This window comes from Giraffa tippelskirchi, chromosome 5, assembly GCF_054371585.1.
Source record: "Giraffa tippelskirchi isolate mGirTip1 chromosome 5, T2T-mGirTip1v1.2.pri, whole genome shotgun sequence".
In the NCBI taxonomy this organism is placed as follows: Eukaryota; Metazoa; Chordata; class Mammalia; order Artiodactyla; family Giraffidae; genus Giraffa; species Giraffa tippelskirchi.
The window spans coordinates 151,358,678-151,382,926 of record NC_137279.1 but is presented as its reverse complement, the minus strand read 5'-3'; the positions used below and the strand labels follow the sequence as shown (position 1 = coordinate 151,382,926).

Here is a 24,249-nt window from a genome sequence, read left to right as displayed (position 1 = left end):
GTCCCAGTTTTATCACTAACCACCTCTGGATTTTGAAAAAGTCATTTAGCCGTTTGTGTTGCAGTACATAAAACAAGGAGAAAGTAGTAAATATTCTTCAAGCTTATTAAATAAATGCAATTCTATGATAACATTAATTACTGAGAACAATTTATAATGCAAAGAAATAGAGGAAAATAATAAAATGGGGAAGACTAGAGATCTCTTCAAGAAAATTAGAGACACCAAGGGAACATTTTATGCAAAGATGGGTGCAATAAAGGACAGAAATGGTAGAGACCTAACAGAAGCAGAAGCATTAAGAAGAGGTGGCAAGAATACACAGAACTGTACAAAAAAGATCTTCACGAACCAGATAATCACGATGGTGTGATCACTCACCTAGAGCCAGACATCCTGGAATGTGAAGAAGCGGGCCTTAGGAAGCATCACTAGGAACAAAGCTAGTGGAGGTGATGGAATTCCAGTTAAGCTATTTCAAATCCTCAAAGATGATGCTGTGAAAGTGCTGCACTCAATATGCCAGCAAATTTGGAAAACTCAGCAGTGGCCACAGGACGGGAAAAATTCAGTTTTCATTCCAATCCAAAAGAAAGGCAATGCCAAAGAATGCTCAAACTACCACACAACTGCACTCATCTTACACGCTAGTAGAGTAACGCTTAAAATTCTCCAAGCCAGGCTTCAGCAGTACATGAACCGTGAACTTCCAGATGTTCAAGCTGGTTTTAGAAAAGGCAGAGGAACCAGAGATCAAATTGCCAACATCCACTGGATCATCGAAAAAGCAAGAGAGTTCCAGAAAAACATCTACTACTGCTTTAGTGACTATGCCAAAGCCTTTGACTGTGTGGATCACAATAAACTGTGGAAAATTCTTAAAGAGATGGGAATACCAGACCACCTGACCTGCCTCTTGAAAAATCTGTATGCAGGCCAGGAAGCAACAGTTAGAAGTGGACATGGAACAACAGTCTGGTTCCAAATAGGAAAAGGAGTACGTCAAGGCTGTATATTGTCACCCTGCTTATTTAACTTCTATGCAGAGTACATCATGAAAAACACTGGGCTGGAAGAAACACAAGCTGGAATCAAGATTGCCAGGAGAAATATCAATAACCTCAGATATGCAGATGACACCACCCTTATGGCAGAAAGTGAAGAAGAGCTAAAGAGCCTCTTGATGAAAGTGAAAGAGGAGAGTGAAAAAGTTGGCTTAAAGCTCAACATTCAGAAAACTAAGATCATGTCATCTGGTCCCATCACTTCATGGGAAGGAGATGGGGAAACAGTGGAAACAGTGTCAGACTTTATTTTTTGGGGCTCCAGAATCACTGCTGATGGTGATTGCAGCCATGAAATTAAAAGATGCTTACTCCTTGGAAGGAAGGTTATGGCCAACCTAGATAGCATATTTAAAAGCAGAGACATTACTTTGCCAAAAGTCCATCTAGTCAAGGCTATGGTTTTTCCAGTGGTCATGTATGGATGTGAGAGTTGGACGGTGAAGAAAGCTGAGCACCGAAGAATTGATGCTTTTGAACTGTGGTGTTGGAGAAGACTCTTGAGAGTCCCTTGGACTGCAAGGAGATTCTATCAATCTATCCTAAAGGAGCTCAGTCCTGGGTGTTCATTGGAAGAACTGATGTTGAAGCTGAAACTCCAATACTTTGGCCACCTCATGTGAAGAGTTGACTCATTGGAAAAGACGCTAATGCTGGGTAGGATTGGGGGCAGGAGGAGAAGGGGATGACAGAGGATGAGATGGTTGGATGGCATCACTGACTCGATGGACATGGGTTTGGGTAGACTCCGGGAGTTGGTGATGGATAGAGAGGCCTGGCGTGCTGCAATTCATGGGGTTGTAAAGATTCTGACACGACTGAGCGACTGAACTGAACTGATATATATATATGTAAAATGAATTGTACTGAATAGATTATGCACTTAGGTTTAAAAGTGGCCAATTGGTTAATGCCTATCTTTTCTAATTTTTCATGATCTAAGCTGAGGTATTTGATTTTACTTAAAATGAAACTACCTGTTACAGTGGGTAGGGGTTTGGTACAGAGAAAATAATATGAGTTATAGAGTTAGGAAATACTGGGTATACTCTCAGAAACCTTTCTAGACCTGTAGCTTTGAACAGTTACTCAAGTTCTATGTTACAGATTTTAACCTATCTAGCAAATAGCAGTAATAAATATTAAGAGTACTTTAATGATTAAATTAATCTTTAATGTAATGATTAAATCATATATTTACCAATTAAATAAATTAATTAATAATATATAATTTTAAATCTCCAAGCATCCATCCCAGGTTATAGTAGTTTTTGTATACATGAAAAATAGAAATAAACTTCAATTTAGCATTGATATTGTATTTCTGGACAAATCAGTTGACAGTAAGAATTGGTTAAATGCTGTGGTTCAAAGTAGTAGAGTAAAATTAGCATTTTCTTCTCAGATGACACCCAAAATCAGCAAGAAAAATAAAAACCAGAAATATAAACACATTCTGTAACAAATCCATAAGCTGTCTTATGGATATAATCAATAATATATTTGGAAACATTACCACAAACTATGAACATCAACAAAAGTGAGAAGTTTTTTTTTAATTGACATTAAAAAAAATGTCAATCAAGCAATTCCCCTCCTAGGTATATATTCCAAAGAATTGAAAGCAGGGACTCAAACAGATACTTATGCACTGATGTTCATAGCAGCATTATTCATAACTTTTAAAAGGTGGAAATAACCCAAGTGTCCAACAGTACTTGAATAAATAAAGAAAATGTGATATATACATGCAATATAATATTATTCAGCCATAAGAAGGAACGAAATTCTGATGCATGCTGCAGATATGGATAAACCTTGAAAACATTGTGCTAAGTGAAGTAAACTAGACAAATAATGGGAAAAAATGTTGTATGATTCTGCTCATATGAGGTACCTAGAACAGGCAAATTTATAAAGATAAAAAAGAGAATAGATGTTGCCAGCAGCTGGGGTGAGGGTTGGTGAGTTACTATTTAATTAGTATAGAATTTCCTTTCGGAATAGTGAAAAGCTTTGCAAATAAATAACAGTGATGGTATACAAAATTGTGAATATACTTAATACCACTGAATTGTATACTTAAAATGATTAAAACGGTAATTATGTTATGTATATTTTGCCACAGTAAAAGCAAGGAAGAGAGAGAATGCCAGAGGCTTCAGATCTCAGAAGAACTTCAGAGTAAACCCTCCAAAGGTAAAGGAAACCGTGTTAACTATAAAACAAAAATCTAATATCTACAAGGAAAAACATAAGATACACAACATTAGCAATGGTCTCTTCTCTTTATCTTGTTTGGTTTTAAGTACCAGAGTAGGAAAGAGAGTCTTCACTGTAAACAGCAATCTTACAGATACTTAGATCTACTAGTATGAAAGAGGTTAAGGCTAAAAGAATTTACTAAATAGCAAGAAAAATTTCTGCTGGCCCAAAATATTGCCATGGCATCTGCCAACAGAAAATTTCTGAAAATAATTAATTAAGAAAAAAAATAAAACTTCCTACCTTTATTCCAGTATGAAGAATCTATAAGGAATGAACACAGTATCAATGTTATGAGAAAAAGCAAAAATAAGGAACAGGAAAAATACATGCCAGATGAAAATCACCTAATTTAAAGATGTTATTATGGAAGAGAAAATTGTGCTCAAATATGGGTATGTACTTTTCAGAATTAGTAATACAATAATTTTTATGAAAGGGAAAGAGTATAAGGCAGAAATACAAGTGTTCGGGGAAGAGATGATGAGAACAATAGAAGAAATAAAGATAAAACTGAGAGCAAGAATAAATAGACAGCTGAAAATACAATAAGGGGCATAAAAGGTGAGAATAATAAAAATGAACAAAATAAATGGGGATAATAGATATTTGACAAAGATTATAGAGAGAATGATGTACTGTGCTGTTGCTTCAGTCATTTCCAACTCTTTGCGACCCCATGGAATGTAGCTTGCCAGGCTACATTTTACAAACTCCGTGGGATTCTCCAGGCAAAAATACTGGAGTGAGTTGCCAAGAGAGAATGATAAATATGGGTAAATTTTTAAAAAGGAGATTTGAAGTATACATTATAGGATTCCACAAAGAAGAAATAAACAATTAAGGAACAGAGAAAACTTTCAAAATTAAAAGAAGATTTGAAAGTGCAGAACTTTCTCCCAATTAAAAATAAATTAAAAAAAGAAATTGCCTGCCTCACAAAATTTGTGTGAATCAAGCCTAAGAGTCAAATCTCTTAATCCTTTTAAAAAACAAATCTTAGAAAAGATAGCAACTGTATTAAAAAGTTCAAGATTTTTAAAAAAGGAAGATCTTAGTCTTCTTCACCAGATTAAATACATAAATATGAGTGCTGTGGGCATGAAGAAGAAGAGTGTGTAGTGAGAATCCTACAAAGTTTTCAAGGAATAAAATTGTGACCTAAAAATTTTTTACTCAGCCAAATATAATTCAAATGTGAAGCACCAATATTTTCAACATGTAAGAAGTAAGAAATGAGAGATGTTAGAGTCTTGTGACCCTTTCTTAAAGATAAAAACACAATAGAACAAATTTCCATAACCAAGGATGGCAGGGATATTATAGCAGAAGAACTGGTAGTGAACACTAAATATTTGACAGTGGGTCTAATATAAAATAAGTAACCCACTCCAGTACTCTTGCCTGGACAATCTCATGGACGGAGGAGCCTGGTAGGCTGCAGTCCATGGGGTCGCTAAGAGTCGGACACGACTGAGCGACTTCACTTTCACTTTTCACTTTCATGCATTGGAGAAGGAAATGGCAACCCACTCCAGTGTTCTTGCCTGGAGAATCCCAGGGATGGAGGAGTCTGGTGGGCTGCTGTCTATGGGGTCGCACAGAGTCGGACACGACTGAAGCGACTTAGCAGCAGCAGCAGCAATACACTTATAAAATGAATGTGAGTATTTTAAACTGAGACAATACAGAAATTATATTTTTCAAAAAGAAAAAGTAAGAGTGGGAGGAGGAGAGATGATGAGAGGGAATATAAGCTGCTTAATTTCTCATATTTATTAACAAAATTTCAAGAGATATTCTGTGAAGTTGATAAATCAGTGAGCAGGGTTAAAAATAATGTATTGGTTGGGGTCTCAGCAGGAGGCAGATGACATACTTGAATGAGATAACTGAGAAGATTTAACAAATGGATTTTTTATTTTTTTTAAATGCTGGCAAAGTTAAAGGAACCAGCTAGAAATGGTAAATTCCCCAGGAGCTAGCAACAGTGAGGAGCTCTTACTACTCTAAACATGAAGGCAAGGGAGTTTCTATTACATAGTATGTGTGTGTGTCCTCAGTCCTGTCCGACTCTGCAACCCCATGGACTGTAACCCGCCAGGCTCCTCTGTCCATGGAATTCTCCAGGCAAGCATACTGGAGTGGGTAGCCATTTCCTGCTCCAGGCGATCTTCCCAACCCAGGGATCAAACCTGTGTCTCTTGTGTCTCCTGCATTGGCAGATGGATTCTTTACCACTGTGCCACCCAGGAAGCCCATTATATGGTATAGGGTCACTCAGTGGGGGTTTCCATTGACTGACCCACATGGAAGCCAGAAGGTAACAGAAACTCTTGATACAGCCTATTATATATGTCAACATCTCAGGTCACTGAATAGAATGGAGCATTACAGATAGTGAGTAGTTCTTGAGAAACAAGTGGATAGTACAAACATATATAATAAAACAACGAAAAACACTGAGAAAAATAAGATAATCTGCAAAGAGAAAAGGGGAGAGAGGAAAAGGAAGAGAGTGGATAGGAGAGGAAGATAAAATAATGACATCATTTGTTAAGGTGAGAAATCAATAGATATTATCTAAAGAAGCAGACAATCAAGGTATTATATAGAAATATACATTTGTTAACCATTAGAAGCAAAGGAAACATTGAAAAATAACAGAATATACAGGTACCCCAAACAAAGCAAACAGATTATAATGACTTGATCCTAACACAAAATCTAGACCTGTTATATTCAAGAAACAATGTAAATTTATAAACATACATACAAACACATAAAAATGCATGTAGACATGGGGGAATGATGGGAGGGAAGGAGAGAAAGTTATATGGGGTAAATGCAGACAAAAAGAAGCAAGGATCACTATCATAGTTTTAGAAAAGGTTGAATTCAGGAGAAAATGAACATTAAATGAGAAAAGAATCACTTTGTAATGATAAGACCTCAATTCACACATAACATATGAGTATTAATATCTAAGTGCTAAATGATAAAATATCTTATTAATAAAACAATTAATTGTGAAAGTCACAAGAAGAAATAAAAGCAAAATCCAGTAGTTCTAATCTTTCTCATTCTGGGACTAATCAAGTATACTAATACTTAAACAGTTTATCTATTAATAGCAAATTACATTGTGTTTACTATATATAGTCACTTAAGACAAGAGAAATAATGATTAAACAATAAAATGCTAAAAGTATTATTATTGTTTTTGCACAACCTTTTGATTGAACTAAAAATACTCATCTGTAAATTTCCTTATTCAAGATTATATGCTTTCCTGTTTCTCTAAATTTTTTGGCCTCCCTCAATAACATTTACTTTTTAATAGAGATTTTATATATTTTCCTATATTTATTTTTTAATAATTGTATTGGTATTGTGAATAGACATATTTCCTCACTATATCTTTAAAATGTTTCTTTTTTCTGTATATAGAAAAGCTATTGATTTCTTCATGCTATTTTGGTACACAGACACTGAATTTTCTTGCTGGTAGAAATTTTCTTATTTTCAGTTGATGCTGTCCTGATGGGTACATTATAGAGGAGAATCATTAGTGAACATTAAATATTTGACAGTGGGTCTAATATTAAATAAATTAAGTAATATAAAGGGGAATGTGAGTAGTTTAAAATAAGACAATACAGAAACTATATTTTTCAAAAAGAGAAACTAAGAGTGGAAAGAACACATATTTCTACTTTGTTAAGTCCAATTATGCTTCATCTTTTTATTTTTTAATCATTAGTTCCTTTCTCTTACATGGACTTGTTCACCTGGTGAAAATTAATTAATCCAGTTAAGATTTTGTACATTTTTCTGAACATGTATCGTTTTTCATTTTAAAAAATGAAGCTATTTTTTTCAACTGTGAAAATGGCAGAAATATAAAAATATAAAAAAAAAATACTTTAACTAGGGAATAAAAAGAAAATGTTCTATTGCAGTTATAGTACAAATATAAATTAATGCAACCTCTATGGAAGTCAATTTTTATTGCACCAAAAACCAAAACTACAAATGCACACATTCCTCTTCCCTGCAAAACTACTGCGAAGAATACATTCTTCAGATACTCTCACATATGAACAAAATGGTGTATGTTCAATGATATTCATATCAGCATTGTTTATACAATGTGTCTAACCTATAATGGTTTGATTCGTAATTTTTTGACTTTACAACAGTGGAAAATGATACACTTTCAGTAGAAACAGTACTTTAAATTTTGATCTTTTCCCAGGCTAGACATCTCATGATGCTGGACAGTTGCAGTATGACAAAGCTCCCAGTCACACAGACGCACGATCACAGGGGTAAACAACCAATCCGCTTACAATCATTCTGTACCCGTATAACCATTCTATTTTTCATTTTCAATACAGTATTCAATAAGTACATGAGATATGCAATACTTTATTATAAAATAAGCTTTGTGTTAGATGATTTTGCCCAAATGTAGGCTAATATAAGTTTTTGAGCATGATTAAAGGTAGACAGGCCAAACCATGGTGTTAGGTAGTTTAGGCGTATTAAATGAATTCTTGACATAATATTTTCAACTTATGATGAATTTGTCAGGATGTAATCTTATCCTAAATCAAGAAAGATCTGTATTAGTACGAAACTGAGACAACCTCAAAGGTCATCAACAGACATCTGTTTGAATACATTATGGCAACAGCTATTCAATAGAAATTTATGGAACTATTTAAAAAAAAGACACAAGGAAGAGCTTTATGCACTGTTAAGAAGTGATTCCTAAAATATGTATTGCTAAATTGCAAAAAATAGTAAGATGTAGGAGGCCTGAATGGTATCTTTTCTTTTATTAAAAAATGTTGGCGTATATTATACATAGGGAAGGGTAGAATAAAAATATGCAACATTTAATGCTTCTAGGCAAGGGAATCTCTTCAAGAAAATTGGAGATATTAAGGGAACATTTCATGCAATGTTGGGCACAATAAAGGAAATAAAGGACAAACACCTAACAGAAGCAGAAGAGATAAAGGAGAAGTGGCAAGAATACACAGAAGACCTATACAAAAAAATTCTTAATGACCCAGATAACCGTGATGGTGTGGTCAGTCACCTAGAGTCAGACGTCCTGTAGTTTGAAGTCAAGTGGGCCTTAGGAAGTATTACTACAACCAAAGCTAGTGGTGGTAATGGAATTCCAGCTGAGCTATTTAAAATCCTGAAAGATGATACTGTTAAAGTGCTGCATTCAATATGTCAGCAAATTTGGAAAACAGCAGCGGCCTGGAAAAGGTCAGCTTTCATTACATTCCCAAAGAAGAGCAATACCAAAGAATGTTCAACTACCATACAATTGTTCTCATTTAGTATGCTAACAAGATTATGCCCCAAATCCTTCAAACTAGGCTTTAGCAGTACATGAACTGAGAATGTCCACTTGTACAGGCTGGATTTTAAAAAGGCAGAGGAACCAGGGATCAACTTGTCAACATTCACTGGATCATAGAGAAAGCAAGGGAATTCTAGAAAAACATCTACTTCTGTTTCATTGACTACACTAAAGCTTTGACTGTGTGAATAACAACAAACTGTTGAAAATTGTTAAAGAGATGAGAATACCAGACCGCCTTACCTGTCTCCTGAGAAACCTGTATGCAGGTAAAGAAGCAACAGTTAGAACATTACATGAAACAATGGACTGATTCAAAATTGGGGAAGGAGCACTACAGTGCTGTATTCAGTCACTCTGTTTATTTAACTTCTATGCAGAGCACATCGTGTGAAATGTCAGGCTGGATGAATCACAGACTGAAATCAAGGTTGCCAGGAGAAATATCAGCAACCTCAGATAAGCAGATGATACCACTCTATGGCAGAAAGTGAAGAGGAACTAAAGAGCCTCTTGATGAAAGTGAAAGAGGAGAGTGAAAAAGTTGGTTTAAAAATCAACATTCAGAAAACTAAGATCATGGCAATCTGGTCCCCTCACTTCATGGCAAATAGAAGAAGAAAAAGTGGAAGCAGTGGCAGATTTTATTTTCTTACATTAAAAATCACTGTGGATGGTGACTGCAGACATGAAATTAAAAGACATTTGCTCATTGGAGGGAAAGCTATGACAAACCTAGTCAGCATATTAAAAAGCAGAGACATCTCTTTGCTGACAAAAGTTCATATAGTAAAAGCTATGGTTTTTTTCACTAGTCATATACAGATGTGAGAGTTGAACCATTAAGAAGGCTGAGCACCATTAAGGCGGCTGAACACCTGAGAATAGATGCTTTCGAACTGAGGTGCTGGAGAAAACTCTCAGACTGGAGGGAGATCAAACCAGACAATCCTAAAGGAAATCAACACTAAATATTCATTGGAAGGACTGATACTGAAGCTCCAACACTTTGGCCACCTGATGCGAAGAGCTGACTCATCGGAAAAGACTCTGATGCTAAGAAAAATTGAAAGCAAAAGGTGAAGAGGGCAGAAGAAGATGGTTAGATAGCATCACCAACTCAATGGACAAGAATTGGAACAATCTCCAGGAGATAGTGGAGGACAGGGAAGCCTGGCATGCTACATACAGTCCATGACATCTCAAGTTGGACAAGACTTTAGTGACTGAACAGCAACAATAGACAAGAGAATTGGTAATGAAAAACTGATAATGGTAGTAGGAAGAATTTCTACAGTATACTTTGTACATTTTTTAAAATAGATAAATGTATCACTTCTTCAAAAATCAAATAGGACTTACCTTAAAATGAAACATCAATTGAGTAGGGAAGAAAATATACATATTCTACAACAGAATAATTGTGAAAAAAGGTGAAGTGAATTTTCTCACTGGATACTGTACCAATGCCAATTCTAAAGCCATACCTTATATTAGTAAATGTGAGATTTAATAAATCATTTAAAACATTCAGAGAAGGCAGTTTTATAGTTTCTGCTTGATAGGATATAGGATACCCTTGTGGGTATATTTATTGGAGTATGACGTTGTCAATTTAGGTCACGTATACTTCTTTATTCATTACTTTGAAAACAAAGTAGATTACCTAACATAGAGTCAGTTTACACTTGTCTTTCTGTTTTTTCATAATTTAAAAGAAATACTGCAGAGGCACACTCTTTATGAGTAGATGTGTTTTCAAGTTATCTTGTATCTGGATGCAAAGTCAAAAATGCTTTAGTTCTAACTCTTTATATTTTTAGGTTAACAACCTTTTGTTATTTCAGCAAAATACAGACAGAGTTAGTATGGTTGTAACTTTAAAGATTTTATTAGAATCATTTTCTTTCCTAATTTAAAGAACACTTGGAGATATTCAAGGAATGTATTCTGTTAATACAGAAAAATGTTCAACAGAAAGGCTAAAAATTTTATTTCAATAATTTATTAATGTAATATATATATATATATTTCTCTCATATTTGGCAGTAGGGTATGGTTTATATCCAATGGTTAGCCAGTTAGAAAAATTTCATTTTATCATTGTATCCCAAACATTAATATACTTTGGATATATAGTTTTTAAAATAGAGGAGTAAATATAGCCTTTAAACCGATATTTTATAACAGTGACATGTTTAGTTTTCATATAAATTTTGTAGCTACATCAAGAAACTAAAGAATTATTTAAGAGCTTGAGAAAATCATTCTGTTAAATGCAACCAATATTTATTGAAAATCTAATTTGCTAGAAACCAAAGAGCTGTAAAAGAACTCTTGAGTCATAAAAATCTTTTGACTGTGTGCTAAAGACACAGAACAATAAAATCCAATTTCTACCTAGAAGAAACTTATTGTGCTTTGGATATGAGTTCTTTATCTGTAAATATATGTAAAGACATATAAAAATTAAATTTCTTGTGAGTTGTGCAAACAACAAATATTACCTGAAAATGTATGATATCCAAAGGCCTATCAGTCCGAGAGGAAATTGGACAACTGTTAGGACTACAGAGAATCTGTAAAGAATTTAGCTGATTAAAAAAACCTGTTTTCAAACCCACTCTATAGTAAGTCTACTATGTTTTATAATATAGAGAATTCACACAGTTGACAAAAATTAACATTTTTTGAATAAATAACTTGATTAACATTTTGCTTATAAGTAGATTATAATCTGCTATGGGCACAGCATTTTCATAATAAAAATAATAAATACTATAATACATGAATAGATAGGCAGCAAATAAAGGAATTTTATAGTACTTAGCAAATAGTGATGAACACTTTTTTATTATTCTATTTTATTGTATCATTTATTTCTTTGTAAGGCCTCCTCAGACAACCATTTTGCCCTTTCGCATTTCTTTTTCTTAGGGACGGTCTTGATCACCACCTCCTGTACAATATCATGAACCTCTGTCCATAGTTCTTCAGGCACTCTGCCTATCAGATCCAATCCCTTGAATCTGTTTGTCACTTCCACTGTATAATCATATGGGATTTGATTTAAGTCATACCTGAATGGTCTAGCAGTTTTCCCTACTTTCTTTAATTTAAACCTGAATTTGGCAATTAGGAGTTCATGATCTGACCCACAGTCAGCTCCTGGTCTTGTTCTTGCTGACTGTATAGAGCTTCTCCATCTTTGGCTGCAAAGAATATAATCAATCTGATTTCGGTATTGACCATTGGTGATGTCCATGTGTAGAGTCTTCTCTTGTGTTGTTGGAAGAGGGTGCTTGGTATGACCAGTGCTTTCTCTTGAAAAACTCTGATAGCCTTTGCCCTGCTTCGTTTTGTACTTCAAGACCAAGTTTGCCTGTTACTCTAGGTATCTCTTGACTTCCTACTTTTGCCTTTCAGTCCCCTATAATAAAAAGAACATCTTTTTTAGAGCCAGACATCCTGGAATGTGAAGTCAAGTGGGCCTTAGGAAGTATCACTATGAACAAAGCTAGTGGAAGTAATGGAATTCCAGTTGAGCTATTTTAAATCCTAAAAGATAATGCTGTGAAAGTGCTGCAGTCAATATGCCAGCAAATTTGGAAAGCTCAACAGTGGCCACAGGACTGGAAAAGGTCAGTTTACATTACAATCCCAAAGAAAGGCAGTGCCAAAGAATGTTCAAGCTACCACACAATTACACTCATCTCACACACTAGCAAAATAATGCTCAAAATCTCCAAGCCAGGATTCAACAATACATGAACTATGAACTTCCAGATATTCAAGCTTGATTTAGAAAAGGCAGAAGAACCAGAGATCTTATTGCCAACATCTGCTGGATCATCAAAAAACCAAGAGAATTGCAGAAAAATGTCCACTTCTGCTTTATTGACTATGCCAAAGCCTTTGACTGTGTAGATCACTACAAACTGTGGAAAATTCTGAAAGAGTTGGGAATACCAGACTACCTGACCTGCCTCTTGAGAAATCTGTATGCAGGTCAAGAAGCAACAGTTAGAATGAGATGTGGAAAAACAGACTGGTTCCAAAAGGAGAAAGGAGTACGTCAAGGCTGTATATTGTCACCCTGCTTATTTAACTTATGTGCAGAGTACATCATGTGAAGTGTTGGGCTGGATGAAGCAGAAGCTGGAATCAAGATTGCCAGGAGCAATATCAATAACCTCAGATATGAAGATGACACCACCTTTATGGCAGAAAACGAACAAGAACTAAAGAACCTCTTGATAAAAGTGAATGGGAAAGTCTAGAGATCTCTTGAAGAAAATTAGAGATACCAAGGGAACATTTCATGCAAAGATGGGGACAATAAAGGACCAAAATGGTATCGACCTAGCAGAAGCAGAAGATATTAAGAAGAGGTGGCAAGAATACACAGAAGAACTATACAAAAAAGATCATCATGACCCAGATAACCACGCTGGTGTGATCACCAGCCTAGAGCCAGACATCCTGCAATGCAAAGTCAAGGGTGCCTTAGGAAGCATCACTATGAACAAAGCTAGTGGAAATGATGGAATTCCAGTTGAGCTCTTTCAAATCTTGAAAGATGATGCTGTGAAAGTGCTACACTCTATATGCAAGCAAATTTGGAAAACTGAGCAGTGGCCACAGGACTGGAAAAGTCAGTTTTCATGCCAATCCCAAAGAAAGGCAATGCCAAAGAATGCTCAAACTATCACACAACTGCACTCATCTCACACGCTAGTAATGTAATGCTCAAAATTCTCCAAGCCAGGCTTCGGCAGTACGTGAACCATGAACTTCCAGATGTTCAAGCTGGATCTAGAAAAGACAAAGGAACCAGAGATCAAATTGGCAACATCTACTGGAACATTGGAAAAGCAAGAGAGTTCCAGAAAAACATCTATATCTACTTTATTGACCATGCCAAAGACTTTGACTGTCTGGATCACCACAGACTCTGGAAAATTATGAAAGAGATGGAAATACCACACCACCTGACCTGTCTCTTAAGAAATCTGTATGCAGGTCAGGAAGCAACCGTTAGAACTGGACATGGAACAACAGACTGGTTCCAAATAGGAAAAGGAGTATGTCAAGGCTGTATATTGTCACCTTGCTTTTTTAACTTATATGTAGTGTACATCATGAGATACGCTGGGCTGGATGAAGCAGAAGCTGGAATCAAGATTGCTAGGGGAAATATCAATAACCTCAGATGTGTAGATAACACCACCCTTACGGCAGAAAGCAAAGAACAACTAAAGAGCCTCTTGATGCAAGTGAAAGAGGACAATGAAAAAGTTGGCTTAAAACTCAACATTCAGAAAACTAAGTTCGTGGCATCTGGTCGCATCACTTCATGGCAAATAGATGGGGAAACAGTGGAAACAGTGGCTGACTTTATTTTGGGGGGCTTCAAAATCACTGCAGATGGTGACTGCAGCCATGAAATTAACAAATGCTTGCTCCCTGCAAAAGAAAAGTTATGACGAACCTGGACAGTATATTAAAAAGCAAAGACATTACTTTGCCAACAAAAGTCTGTCTAGTCAAGGCTGTGGTTTTTCCAGTAGTCATGCGTGGATATGAGAGGTGGACTATAAAGAAAGCTGAGTGCCAAAGGATTGATGCTTTTGAACTGTGGAGAAGACTCTTGAGAGTCCCTTAGACTGCAAGGAGATCCAACCAGTCCAACCTGAAGGAAATCAGTCCTGAATATTCATTGGAAGGACTGATTCTGAAGCTGAAACTCCAATACTTTGGCTGCCTGATGGGAAGGACTGACTCACTGGAAAAGACCCTGATGCTGGGAAAGATTGAAGGTGGGAGGAGAAGGGGATGACAGAGGATGAGATGGTTGGATGGCATCACTACCTCAATGGACATGAATTTGTGTAAGCTCCGGGAGCTGGTGAAGGACAGGGAAGCCCAGTGTGCTGAAGTCCATGGGGTTGCAAAGAGTCAGACACGACTGAGCTACTGAACTGATATCATTTATATATTTTGTTTTTTTGTTGTATGAGAGTTTGTTACTGAGGTATAAGTACCTGGAGGTAGTAGTGTCTTGGACCCAATTCCATTACTGTCTTAAGTCATCTGGCCTTAATATACACCATAGAAATAAACAAAGACCACAAATGAGGACTTACATCCTACCTTCAGAATCAGCTGATATACAGCACAGTAAACATATTTTAATATAGCACCCCATTGCCTAGGGGACAGGTGAATATCCATTCCCTTAGATAAAATTTGTAGTCTACTTGGCATTCATTGGACATAATTCTGCCATCCTACATTTGGATATTCTCCCAGTCATTTTGCCTGGTTGACTGGTGATGTATAAAGAAAGCTATCTTATCTAATTTACACTAATAAGTTTCTTCGGAACTTCTTTGTGGGGTCCACAGAGAGAAGGAAGAATTAAAATTAGAGACATAATACTAAAAAAATGCTTTATGACAACTCACTGTTTTGAAATATAATTACTAAACACAGACCTAGGTACCAGACACTGTCAATTCAGTGGTGATCTAAAATAAACACAGTTTGTCCTCATGAAGCTAGTGACCTTTCCAAGGTGGAGAGGCAGCTATAAAATTTTATGGTTTGTACATGTCTTGGTTCTCTTAGCAAAGGCGTAGACTAAGGATAGGGATACATTGTCTTCCAATTTCATTTTAAGCAGAGAGAGGGGACTTCTTCATGAGATAAAGTGTCTGTTGTTGGTTCAGGTGCTCAGTTGTGTTTGACTATTTGCAATCCCATGGACTGTAGCCTAAGTCTCCTATGTTCTTCACTGTGTCCTAGCGTTTGCTCAAAGTTATGTCCATTGAGTCTTTCTGTGACCATCAATTATTTGCTGAAACCAGAATCATTATGATCTTTTATAATATTGCCAAGGTTCTGTCAATAAATATCAAAATCAAACTTTTTTTTCCCCCTGTTCTTTATGAGCATTTAAGTTAAAATTTGTGAGAGGCTTCATTGGCAACTACTGGAAAGGCTAATTTGTATTCATTGGATGTAACTCCGACATCCTAAAATTGGATATTCTCCAACTAGGCGTCTTCTCTTCTTTTTTTAAGAGAAGTGAGTGCATTATTTCAAGGCACATTTACAACTTGAATTACAGCATTCATTCATTCAACCAGTATCTATTGAATACCTACTGGATGCATAACTCAGTCTTAAGCTCTAAATACTATATTTTGCCAGACAACACTTACCAATTGTTAAAAAAATGTACCACACTTGAATATTCCTTTCTACTTTATTAGTATGACTGATTGATGCTGAAGCTGACGCTCCAATAATTTGGCCACCTGATGCAAAGACCTGGCTCATTGGAAAAGACCCTGATGCTGGGAAAGATTGAAGGCAAAAGGAGAAGGGAGTAGCAGAGGATGAGATGGTTCGATATCATTGACGCAATGGACATGAATCTGAGCAAACTCTAGGAGATAGTGGAGGACAGAGGAACCTGGTGTGCTGCAGTCTGTGGGGTCACAAACAGTCAGACACGACTTAGTGATTGAACAACAACAATTTTATTTATTTTGCTCAAGTATTATAATTTTCCCTGGAAAACTCTGGTTATGAATCAATATGAACCTCTACTCCATTATCTAAGACAGAGGCATTTTGGATTCCTAACAGACCCTGGAGCCACTTGAGCAAAAGTGCTCTTGCCAAGAGAGAAGGCAATGGCACCCCACTCCAGTACTCTTGCCTGGGAAACCCCATGGACGGAGGAGCCTGGTAGGCTGCAGTCCATGGGGTCGCGAAGAGTCGGACACGACTGAGCGACTTCCCTTTCACTTTTCCCTTTCATACATTGGAGAAGTAAATGGCAACCCACTCCAGTGTTCTTGCCTGGAGAATCCCAGGGACGGGGGAGCCTGGTGGGCTGTCGTCTATGGGGTCGCACAGAGCCGGACACGACTGATGCGACTTAGCAGCAGCAGCAGCAGCAGCTCTTGCCAAGACTGGTATCTTGATACCATTTATTCACACTCTCTGTCAAAGTTCTCTTTCTATAAACATCGATATTATGACAGTCTCCTAAGGTTGTTTCTGATCAAATGTCCCCACCAAGTAACTTAAAGATGCCTCAAATTCCTGTGATATTGATGATAAAATAAACCAGACAATTCCTTTCATTTGGCTGGTAAAAGCAGACAGTTTATCGCTTGAAGTTTCCCTCACACAGACATCATAAACTATGTAATTGGGATGGGGAAGTTAGGGTAGGGTACTAGAATGTTACTCTACTTGCCCCATCAGTAACCTAACAATTCTTCCAATTTTTCTTTTTTTTTTTTTTCCTTTTTTTTTTTCCAATTTTTAGTATAGATTTTTCTTTTGAAATAAGGTTTTTTGGTACTGTTCTCAACAAAGTAAATACTCATTAAATTTGCAACTAGCAGTAATTAAATAGGAAAATTGGAGACCAACAATTAAATATCACTTAGGAAAATTAATATATCCATGGTACATTTAATATAAGTCTATAATTAATTTTTATAGTGTTTCCATCAAAAACCAATGCAGTTTCCTTTATATGTCCACTTTTAAATAGAAACTTCTTACAATTTAATTGTCAGGTTATCTATTTTCAAATGCCAGATATTATTTGATTAAGCTATTTAATCACTTACAGGTGACATTTTCTATCCAAATAAAGTTATGAGGCTATCATATATAACCACATATCTTGATTTTAAAGAATACTGTACTCAAAACTTTTTGTCAACATTATAGTTCCAAACTTTTGTTTTGAATGACTCTTACCGCATGTATTTAACCTCTTTAATGTCAGCATAAATTTATTGATTGATTACTTAAATCATTCATTGAAAAGTTCTTATTTTGGCTTAACTATATGGCAGCATTGTGACAAAGCTACAACTGTTTGAAGGTTGCTACTCTCAAAGATTTTCCAGTTCAGTGGGAAAAACAGTTATATAAGCATATTATATTCAGAAAGAAAGATGGCTATAGGAGCAGAGGAGAGAGAATAAGTTTTAGTTTTTGGCTTGGCAAAAGGCTTCATGGGGTAAGTGATATTTAAGTCTTACACTGGGAGAAAAGTGCATTTCACACAAAGAGGGAAAAAGGATATTCCATTCAGAAGGAAATACATATCCACATGTCAAGGTTGAAGAGAAGAGCTTGTTGTGTTCCAAAAATCTGAAGTACTGTACTCAGTGTAACTGGATACAGAATTCAGGTGAGCAGGAGCAATGAATCAGGATAACTGGGCAGGGGAGCGGGGTGGGGGAAGGATTTATATGCAGTTGTAAGGAGCTTTGACCCACACTTACAGTATGGGAGGGAGGACACTGAAGAGTATACAGTCTTCCCTCAGTATCCACAGGGAACTGGTTCCAAGACCACACCTGTCTACCTCCCTCAGATACCCAAATCCACAGATGCTCAGGTCCCTTATATAAAATTGCACAGTATTTGCTTACAACATATGCATATCCTCCTATATAATTTAAGTCAGCTCTATGTTAGTTATAATGCCTAATACAATGTAAATGCTATGTAAATAGTTGTAAAAAATGTAAATATTATGTACATAGTTGCCAGAATGTGACAAATTCAAGTTTTGCCTTTTGGAACTTTCTGGAACTTTTTTTTTTTGAAGTTGTAATGTTGAATCATGGAACCTGTGGACATGGACAGCCAACTATATAATCCATAATGAAATCAAATTTCCAAGTTTGGAAACAAAGAACAGGATGAACTGAGAAGTTGGGCGAAGTGAAGCATAAGGAGGCTTGGCTCATAGCTGTTCTAAGAATGCTGGTAAAAGGCTCTGGGGGACTGAATTGTGGCAAAATAAGAACAAGAACAGAAGTCTGAGAAGTATTTAGAAGGTTAATTCAAGTTCTAATTAGAAGATAAAGTAGATGTCGCATATGCATACGTATACCTAGCCATCTAGTTCATTTCCTATGTGACTAGGAGCACTCTTTATACAAAATACTGTGATGGATCAGTCATAGTACCTGCTTCTAGCCAAATCACAATCCAGAAGTGGAAGAATGACATATTTAAATATCTGAAAGAAGAGTTAAAAGATGGTTAATGTCTCACTTGATCTATAATGAGAAATTTTATATATAATGTGCAAAAAGACAAAAATTGAATGCAGAATTTTGTTCATATTACTAGCTCATATTATGTGAAATGGAGCACTACTGTAACATGTCAAACATTAGGTATGACCTACAGGCTAATTCGAGTCCCTTGGACAACAAGGAGATCAAACCAGTCAATCCTAAAGGAAATCAACCCTGAATTTCACTGGGAGGATTGATGCTGAAGCTCCAATACTTAGGGCATCTGATGCAAAGAGCTGACTCACTGGAAAAGACCTTGATTCTGAGAAAGATTGAAGGCAGGAGGAGAAGGGACAGGAACAACAGAGGATGAGATGGTTGGATAGCATCACTGATTCAACGGACATGAGTTTGAGTAAATTCAGGGAGACAGTGAAGAACAGGGAAGCCTGGCATGCTGCTGTCCAAGGGGTTGCAAATAGTTGGACGTGACTGAGCTACTGTACAGAAACCATACAGGTTAATTCATTCTAGGAATACTAATTACTGACTGAATTCAAGCATGGGTTAAAGGTTAAATGAACATTTTCTATTTTCTAGGAGATAGTGTTATTAAACTTATATAGCTCCCTACTTTGAGAGAGTTTAGAGAAACAGAGAAAATGGAAGGTATTCCAGATTAGGGAAGTAGTAAGAGAAAATGAAAAGGTGAGAATGAGATGGTTTGAGTCACCAGAATTAAAATTTAACTTTAGGTAGCAATGGATCCCAGGCAGCTTATTGTAAAACATAATCAACTGACTAGTACAAAAGAAGAGGTAAGGAGAAAAATCGATGTTTATCAGCATTTAGAAACTACTTATCAAAAGGCAATAAAGTATACTTTTTTTAAAGTGCTGGATTATACCACTTACTAGATATTGTGAGTTGCTTAAGCTTTCTGAGCCTAAATTTTATCTGTAGAGGTGATAATAATAATACCTACCTTATAAGATTGTTAATAAGTTGATATGAACAGAGCCTAGTACATAGTAAGTTCTCTATAAGTGTGGGCTATTATTACATACAATATGATAGGCAGTCCTGTGTGGTTGAACACTCATGTGGTAGTCTAGTCATCATGTCCAACTCTTGCTACCCCATGGACTGTAGCCCGCCAGACTCCTCTGTCCATGGGATTCTCCAGGCAAGAATACTGGAGTGGGATGGGATTCTCCAGGCAAGAATACTGGAGTGGGTTGCCATTTCCTTCTCCAGGGGATCTTCCCAACCCAGGAATTGAATCTGAGTCTCTTCATAGCCCATGGCATGTGGTGAGTTTTCAAATAATCTTTGCTTGGAAAAAATAAAGAAATGTTGAGAAAAAGAAAATGTGAATTTGAATTCTTGCCATATTGTTTACTGTGTGACCCTGGATAAAAGAGTTAGCTACTCTGTCCTTAATTCTTTCATTAATTGATTAAATAAACACTTGTTGAATATCTATTCTTTGCCAGAAACAATAGCAAAGGAGACAGACTTGTTCTTTGTTTTTATAGTTTCCCTCTAGAGGGAGTCACCTAAAACTCCATAAACAAATACTTAAAAATAAAAATTTTGATTTGTGGTAAGCACCTCAATTCCCTCACCTGCAAAAGGAATATAGCAATACTTAATTTTTAAAGTCACTGCAGTGATTATAAACAATGTGTACAAAAGCATTTGCCATAGTTCCTGAAATAGACTATAGTGGAATAGTGAATGACTCCTTAGGGGTAGTATTAACTGTGTTCAAATAAATACAGCATGGTTCTTGCATTTCAGAAGTTGATAGTCTAGTGCAGTGATCAACAAACTACAACCCTTGGGCTGGCCAACTGTTTTTGTTTTATAAATAATGTGTTTTTGGAAAATGGCCATGCCTATTTGTTTACATAAGCAGTCTACAGCTGCTTTCTCACTAAAGAGTTGAGTAATTGTGACAAAGACCATATGGTCCTTAAGCCATATTTACTTACACATTTACTATCTGGCCTTTAAGGAAGATTTTTGACCCTGGTATAATATACCAGTTAGGTGATATTTACAAATAAAAATGGCTCTAACATGTATGTGGTGTACCCAGTGATGAATATCAATCTTTAATGTTGTGAAAAGGGAGAGACTGATTGCTCCTAATTGGGGTTACACAAGGGAAAAAAGCATTTTAACTAGAGTTAGAGAGATAAATAAAAATTCAAGAGATGGAAATAGCTGGGGAGACGGCATTCCAGGAAAATTTCTGTAAGAAGAAAGGCCTCAATAGAACCATAGTACATGATGAGCACCACGTTTCAGGAATTACTGGATGGGAAGCTAAAAGGCACGGTAGGAGATGAATGAGAAGTGTTTTGATAACCAGACCAATGTGTTCGAACTTAATTTGGTAGACAGTTGAAAGTCACTGAAAATTTCCGAGCATGAGAATGATATAATCAGTATTTTAAAGATATTCTTTTGTTGGTTAGTACACAAAGTGAATTGAAGCCAAGATAATGAAAAATGTCAGCCAGCAGTATGTGAATAAAAAATCTGCACAGGCATAAGATAATGAGAGCTAGCTCTAGGACAATAGATGAAAAAGAAAAAGATGATTACAAATATTGCTGTAGTTACTGTGACAGATTGAGCATGAGGGATGGAACTGGGCAGGGAGAGCATGAAAGCTGGTATGTGCCATCAGTGTCAATGGTGTGAGAATGGATGAGAATAATGAACGATGTCAAATCCAGGAGAGTAACCAAACTGAATGCGGATGGAATAAAGATCAGTGGATTTTGTGATGTTGGAAGTTAATTGCCTCTAGAACAATGGTGGCAGTTGTAAGATTTTCACTTAAAGAGATGGTGTACTTGAAAATCAAGGGAACAAAAAGTATGAAGGTGATGGGAAAAAAAAGAAACAAGTCTCACCATCAGAGGGCTTACTATGTGCCAGGTGATGTTTTAAGCACTTCAGAACACTCTTTCGCTTAAGTTGCATAATGACTCTATCAGTAGTCATATTATTACCATTCCTATTTACAGATGAGGAAATTAAAACTTAACATCATTAGACTGACCCATGATGGAAGCGACTTAGCATGTAAGTGTTCAGAAGCAAGTGACTTCCTATGGCTGGCTCAATTTGAGGCAAAACAATAGGATCCTATGTGGTTTCCAATGGCCCTGTTTCCTGACAGCAGCAAAGGTAGCAGCTCTTTGTGGGCCAGTTCTGCAGTGCTGTTCTGTGAGTCATTCCTAGAAGTTCAACCTAGAGCCTGCCAGACCCAACCCCAGCTCTCCAATTATTTTGTAAGCACCAAATTTCCTTGGTTAAATCCTTTTCTACTTAGCTGGAATGATTTCTGTAATGTGAGCTCTAATCTATCCTATACAATATTGAAGCACCAAAATTAGCAAGCATGAGATTGACAACACTGAAGTTCCAGAGATTTCTCCAAATTTTTTTTGGTAAGCTTTCTCTGCCAAACAAAGGGAGTGCACAGTCAGGCAAGGGCTAAGTTAAATGCGATGTTGTTTTGTTTGTTTGTTTTTGTTTTTTTTCAAATTGTGGCCATTTTCCAAATTGACAAATGGGTAGAGAAAAAGACCAGTGACCAACAGATGATTCCTCAAGTTTAAGATCTTTGTCTTTGGGTTTAGTTTACTCTCTTATGAAACTGTCCACAATCAAATAAGTCTGATGCATACTAGGATTTTAAGGAAATTGTGTTGCCAAAAGAAATCTCTCTAGTAGCAGCTTGCAACTGTTCCACCTAAAGAAATCCCTGGGCTCCTGAAACTTACCAATAGGAACAAGGTGTGAATGCTCTGTGATTCCCAGAAAGGCAGCCCCTTCCTAAGGCAGCCCCTACTTAAGATAGCTAGAAATTTTCTTTGGTTTCTATTTTTGCTCTTGATTTTCAGGTGAATTATAATATCATCTGATAATGCAGTCTGTACTATTTCGAATTTGAAATTAAATGACTTTTTCTTTGAGTTTAATATGTAGTCCATTTTTATAACTCTTACATAGATGAGTTCCTTTTTTTAACTAAATATATCTATAGATCAGTATTCATCCAACTTTATTAATTCCTTTGTTATAAACTGTTCTACTCTTACTTACACTATTTTCCATGCAATCTAACATAAGGTAAAAGAGATATATTTCTGCATTTATTATCTATTTGGTGTTTTGATGCTATCGGGATTCCCAGGTGGCATTAGTAGTAAAGAATGTACCTGCCAATGCAGGAGGATAAGAGACACAGGTTCAGTCCTTGGGTCAGGAAGATCCCCTGGAGGACGGCATGGTAACTCACTCCAGTATTCTTGCCTGAAGAATTCCATGGACAGAGGAGCCTGGCTGGCTACCCTCCATAGGGTCGCAAAGAGTTGGACAAGGCTGAAGCAACTTAGCACACACACATTTTGATACTATAATATTTATATATTGATGACAAACTATAATATGTCCTCACTGCAGATTTGCACATTACAGTTATAAAGTGGTACTTTCTATATCATTCAATTTTCCTTGAATTTAATTTTGTCCCAATCTAATTATTTAAAGTTTTAATGGACAGTTGTTTTGATTGAAAATCACGAAATTTAAAACATGGTTAATAGGCAAAAAGACATCCCCTCCACTGGAATAAGATACTTACATTCATTGTGCTTCTACATATTTTTGCAGTGAAGGCCAAGGGAAAGAGAGAATCAGTGTCTCCCAGTGACAATAATGAAGCTAGTAAGAAAATAAACCATAGCTTTCATCATTCATAAAGTATATTAACAGATAAAAATAAAGTCTGGGGAAATAATTAATATTCATTTAAAAAACCCCTCACCACCGAGATAGTGTGCTTTTCCCTGATCTTTCCTAGTAAATCTGTTTAATCTGAAGTTCTTAGATAGGAATATGTTCATATTATGCAGAGTTCATAAGCTGTTTGCATTTCTTTACATATTTTTGTCATTTATATGGGGAAAATTTTCGGAATTAGAATTACATAATTGTACTTTAATTCTAAATATTTTCTTTTAAAGCTCTCGCTAAAACTTCATTAGAAACTTCTCCTTTCATTTAGTTACATAATAGAGTCAAGCATTTTAATAGGGTTTTTATTGCAGTAAAAATATGTGTTTCCCACCATACTTAAGATCCAAATAACAGGCTTTTGATAGCTTTTCTGACTATATTCCTCAATCTCCTTAGGAATTTAAAAAATGTAACACCATTCACCATCAATGTTCTTAATTGTTCTTAAAGGTCTGAAATAACCACTGCAAAGTGAAAATACCCTGAAGGGCAAGTAGTCTAGTCTAAACTAGTAGTTACAATTGGGCTTGTTTGAATTAAAGCCATCATTTAGGTCAAATCTCAGAATCTTCTGTTTTATATGTTTTATTGCATTTGACCTTTCTGTACATTAATCATGGCATGCTTAGCAATCAGATTA

At 36.1% G+C, this 24,249-nt stretch overlaps 1 long non-coding RNA gene across 1 annotated transcript in view; it reads left to right on the top strand.

The window, feature by feature from the left end:
* The window catches only part of LOC145506337 (uncharacterized), a 788,916-nt gene that overhangs the window by 735,504 nt on the left and 29,163 nt on the right, over positions 1–24,249 (top strand). The window contains exons 16-17 of the long non-coding RNA XR_014053776.1: positions 3,193–3,263; positions 3,584–3,724. This is a non-coding gene — a long non-coding RNA (uncharacterized LOC145506337). The remainder of the gene's footprint in view (positions 1–3,192; positions 3,264–3,583; positions 3,725–24,249) is intronic.